The sequence below is a fragment of the Somniosus microcephalus genome, unplaced genomic scaffold (assembly GCF_052327205.1).
Source record: "Somniosus microcephalus isolate GS21.2 unplaced genomic scaffold, FLI_Smic_1.0 unresolved_chr1, whole genome shotgun sequence".
Taxonomy (NCBI): Eukaryota; Metazoa; Chordata; class Chondrichthyes; order Squaliformes; family Somniosidae; genus Somniosus; species Somniosus microcephalus.
This window is the reverse complement of record NW_028225179.1, coordinates 8096753-8112427: the sequence shown is the minus strand read 5'-3', so window position 1 is coordinate 8112427 and position 15675 is coordinate 8096753. Positions and strand designations below refer to the sequence as shown.

The 15675-nt window shown below is 46.8% G+C and overlaps 1 long non-coding RNA gene across 1 annotated transcript in view; it reads right to left on the bottom strand.

Annotated features, from left to right (window-relative positions):
• Positions 1-8935, bottom strand: part of LOC147093386 (uncharacterized) — a 46012-nt gene extending 37077 nt beyond the window's left edge. Inside the window, exon 1 of the long non-coding RNA XR_015074698.1 lies at positions 8807-8935. This is a non-coding gene — a long non-coding RNA (uncharacterized LOC147093386). The remainder of the gene's footprint in view (positions 1-8806) is intronic.
• Between the last annotated feature and the right edge of the window lie 6740 nt (positions 8936-15675).

Below are 15675 nucleotides of genomic sequence, written 5' to 3'. Positions count from 1 at the left end.
GAGCGAGCGTTTACATGTTCTGTCTGTGGGAAGAGCTTTAAAAATTCCAATCACCTGCGGAGACACCAGCTTGTCCACACTGATGAGAGACCCTTTAAATGTTCTGTCTGTCAGAAGAGCTTTAAATGCTCCGGGGACCTGACCAGACACCAGCTTGTTCACATTGATGAGAGAGCGTTTACCTGTTCTGACTGTGGGAAGAGCTTTAAATACTCCAATGACCTGCTGAGACACCAGCGAGTTCACACTGTTCTGTAGCGCAGGGCCCTGTAGACAGCTGGGGTGACATGAACGTGGAATGGAGAATGTTTTATAAATTCTTGTACCATTGTTTAATCTTTCAAACTGTTGTGCTGATGATTCCCTTGATTTGACTGTTAATGTTATTTTTTTCCCTTATCACAGGCAATTGCCTATTAAAAGTCAACCATGTGCCCCCTTTTTAAAGGGGCACAACCAATAAAACCTGTAACATAACAAAAAAAAGTTTAAAGGAAACTTAAATTAAATTAAAATTCTATTTTTGGAGGTGATGATGCACGCCAGTCCCTCCGGTACCCACTGGTTGTGGAAGGCCTCGAGCGTGCCGGTGGACTGTTCATGTTATCACATAGAATAGGTCGACAAGGCACAACGTCTGGGTGTGAATCTAATAATAACCTCACGGACCGTATAGGTGTGATAACCAGACGGGCTTGCGGTTATGGTCTGGTCACAGATGGACTAAATCCCCTTTACTCACCTCTACAACAGGTGACGGAGATTCACAATCTGCACAGGGTGGGGAAGGAACCTAGGAACAGGACGAGGCCATTCAGCCCCTCGAGCCTATTCCGCCATTCAATCAGATCACGGCTAATCTGTATCTCACTCCATCTACCCGCCTTGGTTCCGTAAGCCTTAATACCCATAACCAACAAAAATCTATCAATGTCCATTTTGATATTTTCAGTTGAGGGAATACCAGCCTCGTCTGTGCAACCTGTCCTCATAATTTAACCCTTTCAGCTCCGGTATCATTCTGGTGAATCTGTGCTGCGACCCCTCCAAGGCCAGTATATCCTTCCTGAGGGGCGGTGCCCAGAACGGAACAGGAGGGCAGACTGACTGCGGCCTGCTAGACTGTTCAAGGTCAAAGCTTACACAATCTGGTGACAGTTGCGAAAGGTGAGACGTAAAAAAGGAAGCGATAAGGCGGCTGTTGAACTATTGGAAAAACATGGCTACATATTGATTGGATAAATCAAATTGGCCAAGGTAGCCTGGAGGAGGAGTTAATAGAGTGCAGCCGGGATGGTTTCCTAGAACAGTATGTAATGGAACCAACCAGGGAGCAGGCTATCTTGGATCTGGTACTATGCAATGAGACAGAATTAATAAATGATCTCATAGTAAAGGATCCTCTAGGAAAGAGTGATCAGAGCATGGTTGAATTTCACATTCAGTTGGAGGGTGAGAAAGTTGTATCCCAAACCAGTGTCCTGATCTTAAACAAAGGCAATTATAATGGTATGAGTGCAGAACTGGCTATAGTGGACTGGAAAAACAAATTAAAGGGTAAGAAAGTTGAAATGCAGTGGCGGACATTTAAGGAGATATTTCGTAACTCTCAACAAAAATATATTCCAGTGAGAAAGAAAGATTTTAAGAGAAGGGAGCACATCCGTGGCTAACTAAGGAAGTAAAGGTTAGTATCAAATTGAAAACGAAAGCATACAATGTTGCCAAGATTGGTGGGAGACCAGAGGATTGGGAAATTTTTAAAAACCAGCAAAGGATGACTAAAAATATTAGCGAGAGAAGATGAATTATGAGAGTAAGCTGGCAAGAAACATTAAAACAGAAAGTAAGAGCTTCTACAGGTATATAAAAAGGAAGAGGGTAGCTAAAGTAAATGTTGGTCCCTTAGAGGATGAGACTGGGGAATTAATAATGGGGAACGGGGAAATGGCAGAGACTCTGAACAAATATTTTGCATCTGTCTTCACTAGAAGACACTAACAACATCCCAATAATGGATAATCAAGGGGCCACAGGAAGTGGGGAACTAAACACAATCACTATCACTAAGGAAATAGTACTCAGTAAAATAATGGGACTAAAAGACGACAAGTCCCCTGGACCAGATGGCCTGCATCCCAGGGTCTTAAAAGAAGTGGCTGCAGAGATAGCGGATGCATTGGTTGCAATATACCAAAATTCCCTGGACTCTGGAGAGATCCCAGCGGATTGGAAAACCGCTAATGTAACACCCCTATTTAAGAAAGGAGGGAGACAGAAAGCAGGAAACTATAGACCAGTTAGCCTAACATCTGTCGTTGGGAAAATGCTGGAGTCCTTCATTAAGGAAGCAGTAGCAGACATTTAGAAAAACATACTGCAGTCAAACAGAGTCAGCATGGTTTTAGGAAAGGGAAATCATGTTTAACAAATTTGCTGGAGTTCTTTGAGGATGTAACAAGCAGGGTGGACAAGGGTGAGCCAGTGGATGTGGTGTATTTGGATTTCCAGAAGGCATTCAATAAGGTGCCACATAAAAGGTTACTGCATAAGATAAGAGCTCACGGAGCTGGGGGTAATATATTAGCACGGATAGAGAATTGGCTAACTAACAGAAAGCAGAGAGTCGGGATAAATGGGTCATTTTCTGGTTGGCAAACAGTAACTAGTGGGGTGTCACAGGGATCGGTGCTGGGGCCTCAACTATTTACAAGCTACATTAATGACTTGGATGAAGGGATCGAGTGCAATGTAGCCAAGTTTGCAGATGATACAAAGATGGGTGGGAAAGCAAGTTGTGCAGAGGACTCAAAGAATCTGCAAAGGGATATAGACAGGCTAGGTGAGTGGGCAAACATCTGGCAGATGGAGTATAATGTGGGAAAGTGCGACATTATTCACTTTGGCAGGAAAAATAAAAAAGCAAACTATTATTTAAATGGAGAGAGATTACAAAATGCTGCAGTTCAGAGGGACCTGGGGGTCCTTGTGCATGAAACACAAAAAGTTACCATGTAGGTACAGCAAGTAATCAAAAAGGCAAATGGAATGTTGGCCTTTATTTCAAGGGGGTTGGAGTATAAAAGCAGGGAAGTCCTGCTACAACTGTACAGGGTATTGGTGAGACCACACCTGGAGTACTGCGTACAGTTTTGGTCTTATTTAAGGAGGGATATACTTGCATTGGAGGCAGTTCAGAGACGATTCCCCAGGTTAATTCCAGAGATGAGGGGGTTGACTTATGAGGAAAGGTTGAGCAGGCTGGGCCTATACTCACTGGAATTTAGAAGAATGAGAGGTGATTTTATCGAAACATAAGATACTGAGGGGGCTCGACAAGGTAGATGCAGAGAGAATGTTTCCCCTCGTGGGGAAATCTAGAACTCGGGGGCACAGTTTCAGAATAAAGGGTCGCCCTTTTAGAACTGATATGAGGAGGAATTTCTTCTTTCAGGGGGTCGTAAATCTGTGGAATTCTCTGCCCAGAGAGCTGTGGAGGCTGGGTCATTAAATACATTTAAGGTGGAGAGAGACAGATTTTTGCAAAATAATGGAGTGAAGGGTTATGGGGAGCGGGCAGGGAAGTGGCTTTGAGCCCAAGATCAGCCATGATTTTATTGAATGGCGGAGCAGGCTCGAGGGGCCAAGTGGCCTATTCCTGCTCCTATTTCTTATGCTCTTATGAGTAAGTGCTGCTTGATAGCAATGTTGATGACATCTTCCATCACATTGCTGATAATTGAGAGTAGACTGATGGGGCAGTAATTGGCCGGATTGGATTTGTCCTTTTTGTGGACAGGACACACCTGGGCAGTTTTCCACATTGTCGGACAGATGCCAGTGTTGTAGCTGTACGGGAACAGCTTGGCTGGTTCTGGAGCACAAGTCTTCAGCACGATAGCTGGGATGTTGTCGGGGCCCATAGCCTTTGCTGTATCCAGTGCGCTCAGCCGCTTCTTGATATCACGTGGAGTGAACGAATTGGCTGAAGACTGGCTTCTGTGATAGTGGGGACTGCAGGAGGAGGCCGATATGGATCATCCACTCAGCACTTCTGGCTGAAGATGGTTGCAAATTCTTCGGCTTTGTCTTCTGCACTCACGTGCTGGGCTCTCAGCGTCCACCCTGTTAAGCCCCTTCAGAATCTTATATGTTTCAATAAGGTCACCTCTCACTCTTCTAAACTCCAATGAGTATAGGCCCAACCTGCTAAACCTTTCCTCATAAGACAACCCCTTCATCCCAGGAATCAACCTCGTGAACCTTCTCTGAACTGCCTCCAATGCAAATATATCCCTCCTTCAATCAGGAGACCACAACTGTCCGCAGTACTCCAGGTGTGGTCTCACCAACGCCCTGTACAGTTGTAGCAAGACTTCCCTACTTTTATACTCCATCCCCTTTGCAATAAAGGACAACATTCCATATACCTTCCTAATTACTTGCTGTACCTGCATGCTAACTGTTTGTGTTTCATGTACGAGGACCCCCAGATCCCTCTGTACCGCAGCGTTCTGTAGTCTCCATTTAAATAATATTTTGCTTTTCTATTCTTCCTACCAAAGTGGATAACCTCACATTTTCCCACATTATACTCCATCTGCCAAATTTTTGCCCACTCACTTAACCTATCTGTATCCCTTTGCAGACTCTGTGTCCTCCTCACAACTTACTTTCCCACCTATCTTTGTATCGTCAGCAAATTTGGGTGCAGTACACTCAGCCCCTTCATCCAAGTCATTAATATAGATTGTAAATAGTTGAGGCCCCGGCACTGATCCTTGTGGCACCCCACTAGTTACAGTTTGCCAACCTGAAAATGACCCATTTATCCTGACTCTCTGTTTTCTGTTAGTTAGCCAAGCCTCTATCCATGCTAATATATTACCCCCAACTCTGAGAGCTCTTATCTTGTGCAGCAACCTTTTACGTGACACCTTATCGAATGCCTTCTGGAAATCCAAATACACTACATCTACTGGTTCCCCTTTATCCACCCTGCTCGTTACATCCTCAAAGAACTCCAGCAAATTTGGTAAACATGATTTCCCTTTCATAAAACCATGCTGACTCTGCCTGACTATATTATGATTTTCTAAATGTCCTGCTATCACTTCCTTAATAATGGATTCCAGCATCTTCCCAATGACAGATGTTAGGCTAACTGGCCTATAGTTTCCTGCTTTCTGTCTCCCTCCTTTCTAGAATATGAGCGTTACATTTGCAGTTTAAAATCCGCTGGGACCTTCCCAGAGTCTGGGGAATTTTGGAAGATTACAACCAATGTATCCACTATCTCTGCAGCCACTTCTTTTAAGACCCTGGGTGCAGGCCATCAGGTCCAGAGGATTGGACGTAAATGATCCCATGGCACTATTTCGAAGAAGAGTAGGGGAGTTATCCCCGGTGTCCTGGCCAATATTTATCCCTCAACCAACATAACAAAAACAGATTATCTGGCACATTGCTGTTTGTGGGAGCTTGCTGTGCATAAATTGGTTGCTGCGTTTCCTACATTACAACAGTGACTCCACTTCAAAAGTATTTAATTGAGTATAAAGTGCTTTGAGACATCCGGTAGTCATGAGAACCGCTATATAAATGCAAGTCTTTCTTTAGTCCCATTAGTTTGCCTAGTACTTTTTCTCTAGTGATAGTGATTGTTTTAAGTTCCTCCCTCCCTTTTGCCCCTTGATTCTCCACTATTATTGGGATGCTTGTAGTTTCTTCTTCCATGAAGACAGATACAAAATATTTGTTCAAGGTCTCTGCCATTTCCTTGTTTCCCATTATTAATTCCCCAGTCTCATCCTCTGAGGGACCAACATTTACTTTAGTTACTCTCTTCCTTTTTATATACTTGTAGAAGCTCTTACTGTCTGTTTTTAAATTTCTTGCTAGTTTACTCTCAATCAATTTTCTCCCTCTTATTTTTTTAGTCATCCTTTGCAAGTCTCTAAAAATTTCCCAAACTTCACAACATTGTATGCCTTTTCTTTAAATTTGATACCCTCCTTAACTTCCTTAGTTCATCCTTCTCAGTCTTTCTCACTGGAATATATCTTTGCTGAGAGTTATGAAATATCTCCTTAAAAGTCTGCCGCTGCTTATCTAACGTCTTAACTTTTAATCTATTTGTCCAGTCTACTTTACTGAACTCTGCCTTCATACCCTTGTAATTGCCTTTATTTAAGTTTAAGACACTAGTTTCAGACCCAGGTTTCTCACCCTCAAACTGAATGTGAAATTCTATCATGTTATGAGCAGGTTCCCTGGAGGATCCTGTGAGATCATTAATTAATCCTGTCTCATTACACATTACCAAATCTAAAATAGCCTGTTCCCTGATGGGTTCCACAACATAGAGTGTATTCAGGACAGATTCTTGGAACACTATGAACTCGTCCTCAAGGCTACGTTTGCCAGTTTGATTTGAAGATTAAAATCGCCCACGATTATTGCAGGACCTTTCTTACAAGCCCCCTTTATTTCTTGATTTATACTCTGTCCCACAGTGTAGCTACTGTTAGGGGGCCTACAGACTACCACCACCAGTGACTTCTTTCCCTTATTATTTCTCATCACCACCCAAACTGATTCTACACCTTGATCTTCCGAGCCAAGATCATTTCTCACTACTGTACTGATCTCATCCTTTATTAACAGAGCTACTCCACCTCCTTTTCCTTTCTGCCTATCCTTCCGAAATGTCAAATACTCCTGAATATTCAGTTCCCAGCCTTGGTCACCTTGTAACCATGTCTTTGTAATGGCGATCAGATTATAACCATTTATTTCTATTTGTGCCGTCAACTCATCTATCTTGTTATGAATGCTGCGTGCATTCAGATAAAGAGCCTTTAATTTTGTCTTTTTACCATTTTTCCTGCTCTGACCTTATTTGCTGGTACACTCTTATGCTGGTACGCTCTGTCCCTTCCTGTCACACTCTGGTTATCATTACCCCTATCGCTACCCTGCACTATTGCCTTGTCCTTTCTCTTTAACTTTCTAGGTTTCCCCTCACCTGAACCCTCTTTCCCCCCCCCCCCCCCACAATTTAGTTTAAAGCCCTATCTACAGCCCTAGTTATTCGATTCGCCAGGACACTGGTCCCCGCACGCTTCAAGTGAAGCCCGTCCCAACGGAACAGCTCCCTCTTTCCCCAGTACTGGTTCCAGTGCCCCATGAATTGAAACCCATTTCTCCCACACCAATCCTTGAGCCACACATTCAACTCTCTGATCTTATTGACCCTATGCCAATTTGCTCGTGGCTTACTTTGTGGTTCTGCTTTTTAATTTAGCCCCGAGCTGCTCAAACTCACTCAGTGGAAACTCTTTCTTAGCCCTACCTATGTCCTTGGTATCTGTGTGGACCACGACAACTGGATCCTTCCCCTCCCACTCCAAGTTCCTCTCCAGCCCAGAGGAGATGTCCTTAACCCTGGCCCTGGGCAGGCAACATAGCCTTCGGGACTCACGCTCTTGGCTACAGAGAACAGTATCTGTCCCCCTAACTATACTGTCCCCCACCACTACTACATTCCTTTTTACTCCCCCAACTTGAATGGCCCCCTGTACCACGGTGCTGTGGTCAGTTTGCCCCTCCTCCCTGCAGTCCCTGTTCTCGTCCACCCAGGCTGCAAGAACCTCGTACCTGTTGGACATGTGCAAGGGCTGACGCTCCTCCAATGTTACCTTCTGGATCCCCATACCTGCCTCACTCGTAGTCACACCCTCCTGTCCCTGACCACGGACCAAATCTGAAGTATTTAACCTAAGGGGTGTGACTGCCTCCTGGAACAAAGTGTCCAGGTAACTTTCTCCCTCCCTGATGTATCGCAGTGTCTGAAGCTCGGACTCCAGCTCATCAACTCTGAGCCGAAGTTCCTCGAACTGCAGACACTTCTGGTCACCACACTTTAGGAAGGATATGAAGGCCCTTGAGAGGGTGCAGAGGAGATTTACCAGAATGGTTCCGGGGATGGGGGATCTTAGCTACAAGGACAGGTTGGAGAAGCTGGATTTGTTTTCATTAGAGCAAAGGAGGTTGAGCTGTGATTTGACAGAGGTGTACAAGATTATGACGGGTTTGGATAGGCTAGACGGGGAAAGGCTGTTCCCACTAGTTGATGGTACAAGGACTAGGGGACACAGATTTAAGGTTTTGGGCAAGAGATACAGGGGGGGTGTGAGGAAAAACTTTTTTACGCAGCCACTGGTGTAGACCTGGAACTCGCTGCCGACGGAAGTGGTGGAAGTGGAGACACACTGAATGTTTTCAAGGGGAGACTGGATAGGCACTTGAGGGAAATAAACTTGCAGGGCTACGGGGATAGAGCGGGGGAATGGGACTGACTGGATTGCTCTACAGAGCGCCGGCACGGACTCGATGGGCCAAATGGTCTCCTTCTGTGCCTCTATGACTCTAGGTGGTTGCTGTGGATCACACTGGGGTCCACCAGCTCCCACATGCTACAGCTGCAACACATCACCTGCCCCGCCATCTCCATTGTATTTTATTTAACTGATTAGCTTTCCAAGCTTTGAAATACCCAATTGTCTATTAATAGTTTTTAATCTAGGTAATAACCTTGTTTAATTTATTAAGTTTAGTTATATGCTTCAGGTCTTTACTGTAACTTAGCCCACAGTCCTAATTTAACCCTAGTTGTTTATATATTTTGAATGTATCAAGCAGCACCTCTTACCCCCACCTCATTGAATTCCCTCACTCACCCAATTCCTGAGTTACGTACTCTGTAGAAGCAGTACTCCGTAGAACTGGACTCCGTGCTACTTACCTCCCAAACATTTCTCCTTCCACACTCAAAAGGCCGAAGAATTTCAGGTCCTGATGAATGGAGTGACTCTCTGAGATCTTGATGTGAAGTTTGGTTTGAGTTTCCCCGTCTGTCAATCCTGCCCTTCTCACAGCCTGTGAAAGGAGTTTCCAAAAGCCATCACTGAGTGTCCAGGACAGAAATTTACAACATTCTCTCCTCCTGCTCCCTGGCCCAAGGGGGCCGTGCATGCGCCCCGCTGCACACTCGGCCTCTCAAGATGGCGGCCGTTGAGCCGGGCCTGTCAACGGGAGAAAGCCCCGTAGCCACCGCCCCGCTCGGGGCAAACGCGGGACCCGTAGGTTCTTATTCGGGGGCTTGAGGCCTACACCGGGTGTTTATAAAGCCTCCCCACCGATTCCATTGCTCCCCTCCACCTCCCCGCTCCGGAATCTTCTCTCCGCCTTCCGCCGCCATCACCCGACTGGCGGCACTGACTGCGCACGCGCGGGACCCGCCCTGTTTCCCCCCACGCCGCGCCTGCGCATCAGGCCCCTGCAGCATTGATAGGGCCTATTCTACCGTGCGGGGCGTTCTGGGTAACAACCGTCGCCATTGTCTCTGCTGCCTGAGGTGTGCAGAGATACATTTAGAGCAAGCAATAGGAGGAGGAGGAGAAAATCAATGAAAGTTGATTCCTGTGATTTCAGACACCGGGATGAGCCGCGCGGCGTCCATTCGAGCAATGCTCGGATACACTCAGCGCACGGGCAACTAGCACAATTTTAGAAAGGGTTAGAAGATGAGATTAAATTGTTATAGTTTATTATTCTATTTCAAAAATGAAGTGGATGATTAGCATGGGTTAGATACAGATTAAGACTCCCTCCGCACTGTCCCATTAAACACTCCCAGGACAGGTACAGCAGGGATGAGATACAGAATACAGATACAGAATACAGCTCCCTCTACATTCATGGGATGTGGGTATCACTGGCTAGGCCAGCATTTATTGCCCATCCCTAATTGCCCTTGAGCAGGTGGTGGTGAGCTGCCTTGTGAATCGCTGCAGTCCTTGTGGTGAAGGTACTCCCACAGTGCTGTTAGGGAGGGAGTTCCAGGATTTTGACCCAGTGACGATGAAGGATCAGCGATATATTTCCAAGTCAGGATGGTGTGTGACTTGGAGGGGAACTTGCAGGTGGTGGTGTTCCCATGCTCCTGGTGCCCTTGTCCTTCTAGGTGGTAGAGATCGCATGTTTGGGAGGCGCTGCCGAAGAAGTATTGGTGAGTTGCTGCAGTGCATCTTGTAGATGGAACACACTGCAGCCACGGTACGTCGGTGGTGCAGCGAGTGAATATTTAAGGTGGTAGATGGGGTGCCAATCGAGCGGGCTGCTTTGTCCTGGATGGTGTCAAGCTTCTTGAGTGTTGTTGGAGCTGCACTCATCCAGGCAAGTGGAGAGTATTCTATCACACTCCTGACTTGTGCCTTGTAGATGGTGGAAAGGCTTTGGGGAGTCAGGAGGTGAGCCACTGACCTTTGGAATTCTCTTCCCCAGAGAGCTGTGGAGGCTGGGTCATTGAGTGTGTTTAAGGTGGAGATAGACAGATTTTTGAACGATAAGGGAGTCAAGGGTTATGGGGAGCGGGCAGGGAAGTGGAGTTGAGGCCAAGATCAGATCAGCCATGATCTTAGTGAATGGCGGAGCAGGCTCGAGGGCCCAAGTGACCTACTCCTGCGTTTTATGTTCTTGTGTCTCTCATCAGCTCCGGCCGCCGGGCTGAGTTGTGGCTCACACCACGCATGCGCCCCATGGCCCCGCCCTCTCCTGCTCCACAGGCGCCCGGCCCGCACCGCACATGCTCAGCACACACCCTGGGCCCCTGTCAATCATCCTCCTGCGCGCTGGGCCCGAGCTCCAGGCTGCCGCGCGGTGCTTTCATTGTAAAGTCGGTGTTGGTGAAGAGCCACGATCAGTGAGGGAAAGTGAGTTTTGCGAGGGGGCGGAGTGAACCGCAGCACGTGATCGCGGGGCCTGTGACTGACGGGAGCTCTGACCAATAGGAAGAGCACTGGCGGAGCCGACTGGCGGTGGGTCCTCCAACCAATGGCGGCACGGCAAGGGGGCGGGGCCTCCTCTCCAGCTCAGGTGCGCTGTCCCCAGGTGAGAGCAGTTCAGTCAGCACAGAGCTGGGGCTGGAATCTGGAAGAGGGGCCGCAGGCAGCGGGCCTGGCAAAGGGACAATCACTGATTGAATAATAAACAGGGGTAAGGGGACACTAACCTAACATCATATATATCTATAGCTTAAGTAGACCGATTTTAAGCCAAACGATGGGACCGATGGCTGCAATTCCTGTGCCATGCGGGAACTCCGGGACGCTTCACGTGTCCTGGTGAACCGCGTGTGCAGGAAGCGCCTCCCATGGCTGGAACTCGAGCTCAGGGTCTCTGAGCTTGGGGAGCGGCTGGAGTCACTGCCGGGCAGACGGGAGGCTGAGAGTTTCCTGGAGCGCACGTTCCAGGAGGTGGTCACCCCACAGCCACAGAGAGTTTGTGGGAATTGTAACTGGGTGGCCGCCCAGCAGGGTTTGAGGAGGCAAGGCAGTGCAGGCCTCCCCCGGGAGTGCGGCACTCAAACCGGTTTTCAGTGCTGAATCCCGGTGAGGGTGACGACACCTCGGCGGGGGAAGAGTGCAGTCTAGAGCACATCCACTGCACTGTGGGGCAAGGCCAATTTCAGTGGGATGAGAATGGATCTGGCCCGGGTAAATTGGAATCAAAGATTGGCAGGAAAAACTGTAGAGGAACAATGGGCTGCCTTTAAAGAGGAAATAATTTGGGTACAGTCGAGGTACATTCCCACTAAGGGGAAATGTAGGGCAACTAAAGTCAGAGCTCCCTGGATGATGAAAGAGATAGAGAGTAAGATGAAGCAGAAAAAGAGCGTGTGTGACAGATGTCAGGTCGAGAATACATCTGAGAATCAGGCTAAATATAGAAAGTTCAGAGGAGAAGTGAAAAAGAAAATACGAGGGGCAAAGAGAGGGCATGAGAATAGAATGGCAGCTAACATAAAAGGTCATCCAAAAGTCTTCTATAGGCAGATAAATAGTAAACGGGTAGTAAGAGGAGGGGTGGGGCCGATTAGGGACCAAAAAGGAGACCTACGCATGGAGGCAGAGGGTAAGGCTGAGGTACGAAATCAGTACTTTGCATCTGTCTTCACCAAGGAAGAAGATGCTGCCATAGACATAGTGCAGGAGGAGGTAGAGGAGATACTGGATGGGATAAAATTGATAAAGACAAGGTACTAGAAAGGCTGGCTGTACTTAAAGTAAATAAGTCACCAGGACCGGATGGGAAGCATCCTAGTACGCTGAGGGAAGTGAAGGAAGAAATTGCGGAGGTACTGGCCATAACCTTCCAAATCCTCATTAGAAACTGGGGTGGTGCCAGAGGACTGGAGAATTGCAAATGTCACACCCTTGTTCAAAAAAGGGTGTAAGGACAAACCCAGCAACCACGGGCCAGTCAGTTTGACCTCGGTAGTGGGGAAGCTTTTAGAAACAAAAATCAGGGAGAAAATTAACAGTGTGGATTAATTAAGGAAAGCCAGCATGGATTTGTTAAAGGCAAATCGTGTTTAACCAACTTGATGGAGTTTTTTGATGAGGTAACAGAGAGGGTTGATGAGGGCAATGCGGTTGACGTGGTGCGCATGGATTTCCAAGGCGTTGGACAAAGTGCGACATAATAGGCTTACCAGCAAAGTTGAAGCCCATGGAATAAAAGGGACAGTGGCTGCATGGATAGGGAATTGGCTAAGTGACAGGAAACAGTGAGTAGTGGTGAACGGTTGTTTTCCAGACTGGAGGAAGGTACACAGTGGTGTTCCCCAGGGGTCGGTTCTAGGGCCACTGATTTTCTTGATCTATATTAAAGACTTGGATGTGGGTGTACAAGGCACAATTTCAAAATTTGCAGATGACACAGAACTTGGAAGTATTGTGAACAGTGAGGAAGATAGTGATAGACTTCAAGTGGACATAGACAGGCTGGTGGAATGGGCGGACACGTGACAGATTAAATTTAATGCAGAAATATGTGAAGTGATACAAGAATGAGGAGAGGAAATCTAAACTAAAGGGTACAATCCTAAAGTGGGTGCATGAACAGAGAGACCTGGGGGTATATGTGCACAAATCATTGAAGGTGGCAGGGCAGGTTGAGTAAGCGGTTAAAAAAGCTGATGGAAACCTGGGCTTCATGAATAGAGGTATAGAGTACAAAAATGTGAAATTATGATGAAACTGTATAAAACACTGGTTCGGCCTCAACTGGAGTGTTGTGTCCAATTCTGGGCACCGCACTTTAGGAAGGATGTGAAGGCCTTAGAGAGGGTGCAGAAAAGATTTACGAGAATGATTCCAGGGATGAGGGACTTCAGTTACATTGATAGACTGGAGAAGCTGGTGTTGTTCTCCTTGGAGCAGAGAAGATTGAGAGGAGATTTGATAGAGGTGTTCAAAATCAAGAGGGGTCTGGACAGAGTAGATAGAGAGAAACTCTTCCAATTGGCAGAGGGGTCGAGAACCAGAGGACACAGATTTAAGGTGATTGACAGAAGAACCAAAGGCGACATGAGGAATAACTTTTTTACGCAGCGAGTGGTTAGGATCTGGAATGCACTGCCTGAAAGGGTGGTGGAGGCAGATTCAATCACCGCTTTCAAAAGGGAATTGGAGAAGTACCTGAAAGAGAAATATTGCAGGACTTCAGATTCCTGGGGCAGGAGGGACCAGTTCTGGGGCAGGAGGGACCTGTCCAAGGTGGACGGGTTGCACCTCAACAGAGCTGGGACCAATGTCCTCATGGGACGGTTAACTAGTGCTGTGGGGGAGGGGTTAAATTAATTAGACAGGGGGATGGGCACCAGGATGAAACATTAGAGAGGAGAAACAAGGGAGAGACAAGTAGCACTAGAGGGACAGAATTGCTGGTCATCTTCCAAAATTCGATAGACTCTGGAACAGTTCCCATGGATTGGAGGGTAGCTAATGTTACCCCACTATTCAAAAAAGGTGGTAGAGAGAAAATGGGAAATTATAGACCGGTAAGCCTGACATCGGTAGTGGGGAAAATGCTAGAGTCCATTATAAAAGATGTAATAGCAGAGCACTTGGAAAACAGTGACAGGATCGGACAAGTCAACATGGATTCACAAAAGGTAAATCGTGCTTGACTAATCTACTGGAATTTTTTGAGAATGTAACTGGTAAAATAGATAAGGGAGAACCAGTGGATGTGGTGTATTTGGACTTTCAGAAGGCTTTCGATAAGGTCCCACATAAGAGATTAGCGTGTAAACTTAAGGCACATAGGATTGGGGGTAAGGTACTGACTTGGATAGAGAACTGGTTGGCAGACAGGAAGCAGAGAGTTGGAATAAACGGGTCTTTTTCCGAGTGGCAGACAGTGACTAGTGGGGTACCGCAGGGATCGGTCCTAGGACCCCAGCTATTCACAATATATATAAATAATCTAGACAAGGGAACTAGATGTAATATCTCCAAGTTTGCAGACGACACAAAGCTGGGTGGGCGTGTGTGCTGTGAGGAGGATGCCGAGAAACTCCAGTATGATTTGGACAGGTTGGGTGATTGGGCAGAAGCATGGCAGATGCAGTATAATGTGGATAAATGCAAGGTTATCCACTTTGGTGGCAAAAACAGGAAGGCAGATTATTATCTGAATGGCAATAGATTGGGAGAAGGGGAAGTGCAATGAGACCTGGGTGTCCTTGTGCACCAGTCGCTGAAGGTAAGCATGCAGGTGCAGCAGGCGGTTAAGAAGGCAAATGGTATGTTGGCCTTCATAGCGAGAGGGTTCAAGTACAAGAATGTCTTGCTGCAATTGTACAGGGCCTTGGTGAGACCACACCTTGAGTATTGTGTGCAGTTTTGGTCGCCTTATCTGAGGAAGGATGTTCTTGCCATGGAGGGAGTGCAGCGAAGATTCAGCAGACTGATACCTGGGATGGCAGGAATGACGTACGAGGAGAGATTGGGTCGATTGGGCTTATACTTGCTGCAGTTTAGAAGAATGAGAGGGAATCTCATTGAAACTTATAAAATTCGAACAGGACTGGACAGATTGGATGCAGGAAGGATGTTCCCGATGGCAGGGAGTCCAGAACCAGGGGTCACAGTCTAAGGAAAAGGAGTAAACCATTTAGGACAGAGATGAGGAGGAATTTCTTCACCCAGAGAGTGGTGAACCTGTGGAATTCTCTACCACAGAAGGCAGTGGAGGCCAATTCATTAAATATATTCAAGAAGGAGTTGGATATATTTCTTAAGGCTAAAGGGATCAAGGGATATGGGGAGAAGGCAGGGACAGGGTACCGAAATTGGATGATCAGCCATGATCTCATTGAATGGCGGAGCAGGCTTGAGGGGCCGAATGGCCTACTCCTGCTCCTATCTTCTATGTTTCTATGAACCCCAGGACCAGGCCCCTATGGGGAATAGGTATGCAGATCTAGCCGCAAAACTAGATGCAGAAGAACTGCAACCAGAGGACGCGTTCAAAAACAAAATAAATATGGTCATGATAGTCAGTGGGGTACAGGAAGTGAATATAATGGAGCTACAAGAAAATACTAGTTAAGAGCAAAAGGAGAAATGGAGACAAGCTGGCACGCAATTACAAGATGGAATTTGGAAATGGGGCCCACGTAACCAGGTGGTGGCACCGGAATGTTGTAGACAACAACTGATGGCGCTATACCATGGTGTAACACATACTGGCAGAAGTAACATGTTGCACCTACTGACACAGTACTGGTGGTGGCCAAAGATAGGTCGGGAAGTAGCGAAATAT